This window comes from Mchenga conophoros, linkage group LG3 (assembly GCF_057382185.1).
Source record: "Mchenga conophoros isolate Kocher_MC1m ecotype Shallow Benthic linkage group LG3, M_conophoros_male_GT1.1, whole genome shotgun sequence".
Taxonomy (NCBI): Eukaryota; Metazoa; Chordata; class Actinopteri; order Cichliformes; family Cichlidae; genus Mchenga; species Mchenga conophoros.
The window spans coordinates 15,892,356-15,899,468 of NC_140528.1; the positions used below are offsets into that span (position 1 = coordinate 15,892,356).

Here is a 7,113-nt window from a genome sequence, read left to right on the forward strand (position 1 = left end):
TTCACAAAGAAAACAAAGAACTTAAACACAAAGTGTTTGGAGCCAAAATGTTCCCAAGCTGCTCTTTTTGAAATGGCAGAGGTACAGTGTTGTCTAACAGCACACTGTGGAAGGCAAACATGTTATTGTTGGATGAAACTTCATGAATCCTTTGTAGATTTGAGCTGTTGGAGCCTTTCTTTTCTCTTCAGGTGTACAGATGCTGAGGAGGCAGGTGAAGCAGGTGGAGCTGTTGTGATGCTGGCAGAGGGTGTGTCTTAGTAACTCTGTGAGGCAGAACTGGATCCAACATTGTGGATGTGTTGATGTTGGAGCCATTAAGAGTCTCTGGCCACACTGTAGGATTTCCCTTTGATCCACTGTGGGGGCATTTTGGAGTCTGTCAGTGAAACTCTTCATGTTTGTGTTTGACTCCAGTTTATAGAAACAGAGAAATGTGTCATGCTTCTGTTCGGCCTCCACAAATACACACATTTGTTCATTGGTTGGACTTTTTGGAAGGAGACACATTGAAAACCATGTTAATAATATCTTGTTGTTTCCTGTGGATCCAACACAGAGAGTGGACTTCAGACAGAAAGCGTGGAAGAGATTTTAGAGGCCGTGTGTGGCAACAGGAAGTTGTCCCGAGTTCTCTCTGACTGTCTCCTTGGTGCATTTAAACCCCTGTTCCTCCCTGTCCTCATCGTCTGTTGTCTTCGTCTCCGTTATCAGTCATCATAATTTTACCATCTCTGTACAAGTCTGCAAATTTCTTTATTAAATCATAAGATTCTTAAATTCATCAAGTCTCTCTGTGCCTGGGTCCTCGTCACAAAACATGACATCACTGTTTTGTACATTTTAACACAATTTAATCCCAACATTTGTGAAAGAAAAGCAAAACACTATTTTTGAAAAGTCTGTAACAAAACCATCAAATCTGATAAAGGTTATTTAAATGCTGCAAAAGAAGAATGGATTAGAATAAAAGAAATACATATCCTAACCTTAATTACTGGGGGAGAATAAGGAATGATGCTCACAGTGAGTAAAAAGTAAACTGAGTGCATTTTTTGGACAGAGCAACTGTCACGGTCTGCCAGCCAGACCGTGACAGTTGTGCCTGTCACTGCTCCCTGTCTGTTTGCTTACCTGCTTCTTCCTAACCTTGTGCTTCTCCTCACGTTCCTCTCTTTCCTCTCTCCCTCTTTGGACTGACAATCATACACAAATAGATTGTATTCAATTAGATGAAAAATTACATTAATATGAAAAAAATACTATAGGGCTTTGGAGCGTGATGTCACGGGGGTGGGCGTGGAAAGGATTTTGGCCCGATCTGCCATTTTGGGGGTCTAGCGCAAGTGAAAAGGGAGCGAAGGCACACACAACAGCCATGGTTCGTATTTGCTGTGTGGTCAGCTGCAATGTTCGATCACACGACCGGCAAGAGAATAAGCTTGAAAAGGGTTTATCTTTTCATTCTTTCCCAACCTGGAAGCAACATGTATCGATGTTACCAAACGAAGGCGTCCAGCCTGGATAGCAGCTGTGAGACGAGCTGACGTGCAGTTCTCTTCCATCTCCAAATATCTGTTGGTGCTCCAGACATTTTCATTCCGGTAAGTTCTAAATATGTTCATATCACTCTTTATAGCCTATTAGTTTTATTTTCTATGCGCTCTGAGGTCATAGCAAATTAGAACAAACATCCTACTGAGTGATTTTGCAGAACTACCTTCTATTTATAGAGTTGCTAATTATTTGGCATTATTGCAGCAAACCAGCCTATGAAATGGATGAAACACATCATGACTGAGTTCCAGCGCTACACAAGGGACCTGCTTCAAACAAACCACCATGCCAATCAGATTACTTCTTCCATGTGAGGGTGAAGAGGTGACCCTCCTGGATAAGATGGTGAAGGTTTGCTGCGTTTTGGTGAACAGTGTGGTAGTAAAACCAGGGAAGAATGAAACCTGCTCCTGTTAAATGTTCTTAAGTCTTGTGCTGTTAAAATTGCTGTATTTTTTCAAAAGATACAGTAAATAAAGTAATGTTAGTAGTGGGTGATATCATGTAAACACTCATGATTTTGTGTAAACATTTTGTCATTTGTAAACTATAAATGACATGGATTCTACATTGGAACTGATGTGATGTTCTATAAGGTGGTTTTAATTTAAAAAAAGAGGCAAAAATTAGTTTGTTTCTTTATTCAACTTTTGAACAGTGGGACTCAGTCAGTAGATATTCAGTAAATGCAAATTATTTACAAGGCAGTGCACTACAGGTGTCAGGGTTCCTGGGTCGGTGACCCAGTGTTTTCAGTTTTGTTCATGTTCAGTTTATTTTGCCACTTCCATGTTCTCACTTCCTGCTTTTCCTGTGTCAGCTCGTCTCGTGTCATTAGCCAGATTATGTTCAGCTGTGTACTCACCGGTCTCTCATTATCATCCTCATCAGCCTGTGTATTTAAGCCCTCTGTTTTCACTCATTCACTGTCGTGTCATTGATGTTGATGTCGTCCCTCCGTCTGTATGTTCAGTCAGTCAGTCAGTCAGCCTTTCAGCCAGCCAGCCAGCCAGCCACTCCATCGTTCCTGCTTTGTTAATTCACCCTCCAAAAAATCCACTTCATTTCTGCACCGTGAGTCCAGCGTTTGGGTCATCTCTTCCACGCCTCCACACACAACCGCTGACAACAGGCATAAATCTAGACCTCTAGATAAAACATTATGGGTCATTCCCACAACCCACAGCTTTACTGTGTTCCAGCAAAGTATCCAATAGCAGTGACAACTCCTCCACAGTAGCAGGTGGGATTTTTCTGTTTTTACCTGTCACTACAGATGGTCTGTTTATGTTTTGATCAAGAGCCTTTTTTTGGGCAGCTGAAGAGGAGAAGTCTATCTTATGGCCAACCTCTGGCTGTATCTTGGTCATATTACCCAGCAAAACCCAGTGTGCAGGTTCATCTGTAACAGTCCTTGTGCCACAGATCAACACTGTTGCTTCTACTTTAAACAGAAGAGCAGCGACATGGCTGCAGGTCTCTGCGACTCCGGCCATACAGGTGCAGTGGGCGGCTTCAACCTTCCCTGTGATGCTCAGTGACCCATGGCTGCAATGCTGGTTCATTCAGTCTTAGAGTGCAGGACCTGAAACACACACAAAGTTCATTTAAAGACAAGAACTACGAGCCAAGGCCGACGTAAATATGTTTTATCTACTTTATCATAAATGTAACAAAGTGTTTAGAAAGTTAGCACATGTCATTTTTCATTTCTTTATGTATCCATCTATAGAACGCTGCATGTTATAGTGTAAATCTGCCTGTTCTCTGTCAGAAACCTGCCTGCACAAAATGAACCTAAAGCATGTAATGCAAGGATGTCATCACTTTCAAGATGGAGAAAACATAAAGTGAGTGACAATTATGAATCACTTAATATGATAAGGAGATTCTGCAGGTCATTAATCAACGTATAAAACTAAAATAAAATGTATTTTTAGTGACACAGGATACAAACATGGAAGCAAGATGTATAATTAGAATGATTTATAATAAATGTGAATTAATTAGTGCAATTTCTTTAACCATAAAGAATAACTAAATCCTTCAGGACAATGTCACATCAATGCACTGAACTCACTATGTTATCCCTCTAACAGCCTCCACATGTTCTCGCTGTAATTTCCCCTCATGAATGAATTTATGCTGCACTAATGTGAATGTTTGCAGGGAAATCAAACGCATTTCACATGCAGTACTCGAGCTGACTTACCTTTGTTTGAATGACGACTTGTACGCGCTGACTCCACAGACAAGGTACGAAAATATGTCAGGCTACGTCAGTAGCGCTTGGTCTTCAGGGTTTCTACTCCACGGACGTATTTCATACGGGTCCACATTTCCAATGCACGCTATTTTCTGCAAGTACCGCTGCTTCGCCTCTGGACGCAATCGGTCTCTATACAGTTCATTCTCTTTTGAGAGGCTCTTAAGCATCTTTCTTGTAGTTGGTCCAACACAGTGTGTTTGTTTTGATTCGTAGACCCCGAAAATGGTGCTGCGCTCCCACAATGCATTGCGGCGTGACGTCAACTCCAAAGCCCTATTAAGATCACTAACAAAAAGTCCTCTCTCAGTGTACTTTCAACCAAAAGGCAAATAACCCAACCACATAAAAGATATAAATACTGAAACACTGATCCAACATTATTCTTGATTGACGGATCATTTGATTTTACACTTTTACCTGAATGTGGCTCCTTTTTTTGGAAAAAACTTCCTTATATCCATTATGAACCTGGCTGTCTCTCTCTACACACACACACACACACACACACACACACACCAGGAGTTATAAGGTTAATGGGCATCCAAATCCAAGATGGCGCCGCGTATGGATGCCCTGGTGCTTCAGTGCGTTACTTCTGTTTTGTTTTTGTGCATAACTTCTGTGTCTGGGCACTCCTCTGGATATTCTTACACCAGAGAAGAGCTTCTTAACTACAGGACTACAACACCTGTGGATTTACTGATAGGTTTGTAGCATAAACCTACTCGCTGGAACGTTAAGGACAATCTGCTACGCAGCAAAAAGCAAGACACAAGGCACCAAAGTTCTCTGGTTTACCCATGCATGAGGGAGACCTGCCTGGAGCCAAGTGTCGTTCCACCACTTGACCACCGTCAGACTCTCAGCCAGGCTCCCCATAGCACTCCTTTTATTGTGGTTACATGAATATGCATAGGGTCATTAACATATGACATCTTACATAGGTATACATGTGAACAAAGAATACTGTGTGTGTGTGTGTGTGTGTGTGTGTGTGTGTGTGTGTGTGTGTGTGAGGTCCAGATGTGACCCTGTGAAGACTCCCCAAAGCTGGTGCCAGGAGTCTAGCGGTCCATCTGAACAAAAGGCTCTTATACTTAAACAGATATACGTGTGTTTGCTATACCATATATCAGCAAGAGAAGATACGGCCTTTCCTAGGAGGTGTGTAATCTATGCCGGAACACTCTGTAGAGGGAGTGAACGCACTCCCCCTTCATGCTACACAGAGCTGTTACAGACCTTCTAGGATGAGACATTCTTTCAACCTACAAATGATTATACACCTCTAAGCATATATGGTTAAATATTTCTTAATACAAATGACAATAACAAAATCTAAACCCATCATCACCACCCTGTATTGTCATTTTTTAAGGCTATACGGCGTATATATATCTTCAGCTCTACACCACTTGTCACCATTTTCAGTGCAGGCTTCATTTCATACACACATATTAGCCTTAGCATCCATGTCACCCTGCTGCAACAGTATGTAATTGGTAAAGGTGTTAGCAATCATTTTATTCACCATCGATCTTACACATGGCAAAATGCAACCTGTAAACAAGCAAAGCAACGCCAATAATGTAAGAATGGGAGTCAAAAACTTTAAGAACATATTCCACCATGGTCCAGATGTCAACCAGGCTATCCAGCCTTGTGACGCATCTCCTCCTGATGTGTGGTCCTCCACATATTTCTGCAGAGCAGTTAAGTTCTGCAGTGCCTCATAGATGTCTCCTCCAGTCGTATATCCATCCGGGATAAACGTACAACACGTCTCTCCAATCAGCTTACACACTCCTCCTTGTGATGCTGTTATCAAGTCCAGGGTCAGCCTGTTCTGCAGTACCATCGTTCTGATGGCCTTTTGCTCCTCCGCTAAGACTGTTCCCAGAGTCTTAGTGAGATTAATGTGTCGCAGTAAGGCATACCGGTTGATCTCCACATGATCCCGCACCTCTGCAACTCCGATGTTTGGGATCAAACTTTGGAAGAATTTAGCTCCTCCATTCCAAATGCGAAATTCTCGTGGCACTCCAGTGTCTACTGTCACTCCAAAGGAGTTAGGTGAGGCTACATTCACCTCACGCTTCCGTCGGTTACTAGGGTGATGTTCAACTCTGTCCATGAAGAAGACATGATCCGATAACTTCACCAAGGCACACAATCCTCCCCATCCCTCAGGGAGTGATAGATAGGCTTTATGTCCACACAGGAAATACCAATCAGCCAAAACTCTTGTTCCTTTACTGCTCGGCACCGTCCGTGCACATCCTGTCCACTTCTGACTCTTTGCTTTTACTGGTATTCTGTAAGCCAGGTTGGACTTGCATTCGGTTCCCCTTAATGTCAAGTTCCCAGCGCACTTCGCACTGGTCACACATTTCATACACCTGCTCTCATTCTCTGGAGGGCAGTAGGTGTATATGTGTCCACATAAACGAAGCGGTAACTCCCCCACTGACAGTGATCCATTGTTCATCACACACAACGGCAGTTGACCTGCGTTCAGCTTGTTCAGCAATATTATGTCTGGCAGTGGGTCTGACACTTGAGGCCAGGCCAATAAGTCAGTTTGTCCAGAACAATTCACGCCTAGAAGTGGCGACTTACTCCAGGTGATGTTCAGAGGTGTACTATAGTTGGCCTGGGACCAGAGGACTCTGTCGCCAGGATGAGTTGCTAAGCCCAACAGACACCAACTCCTGTCCTTTGGTATGCTGTATGCTGGTATGCAGTCCAGATGTATATGTGGATAACGGCATATGAGCACACACATAGCAGTCCGTCCTATTGTTCAAGTGAGCAGTTGTATTCATAAACTGCCACCAAAAGTTTATAGAATAGCCATGAGGGTATTGGGTGTGGTTTCCTTGGACATACAGGGTCTCCACAGCTGACCATGATGACATCAAAGCCATTACACCCAGCAGGTGTAACAACACTTTACCAGCCATTCTGATGAGTACCTGTGGCTCAGTTGGTTTCTTCACCGGATTGAGACGAAGGGCCCTAGAGGCTTTCCCCCCCTTTGTACCCGGTCTTCCTGCCACTTACTCCGAGCTGGCCTGGATGTGTGTCACCTTTTTGCAATGGCTTTGGTGTATCCAGGTGGGTCGTTCTGCAATCTTCACAGCAGTTGGTGTTGTCAGCAGAGCCTGGTACGGTCCGTCCCACCGTGGCTTCGACCAGCACTTCCTCTTTATGACCTTTATCAGCACCCAGTCCCCTGGCTTCAGACGTTCTTCCTGTACAGAAACAGAATCATCTGGCAGATTATT

At 43.4% G+C, this 7,113-nt stretch overlaps 1 pseudogene; it reads right to left on the reverse strand.

Annotated features, from left to right (window-relative positions):
- Positions 1 to 5,270: 5,270 nt before the first annotated feature.
- LOC146577448 (uncharacterized) lies at positions 5,271 to 6,666 on the reverse strand (annotated as a pseudogene).
- Between the last annotated feature and the right edge of the window lie 447 nt (positions 6,667 to 7,113).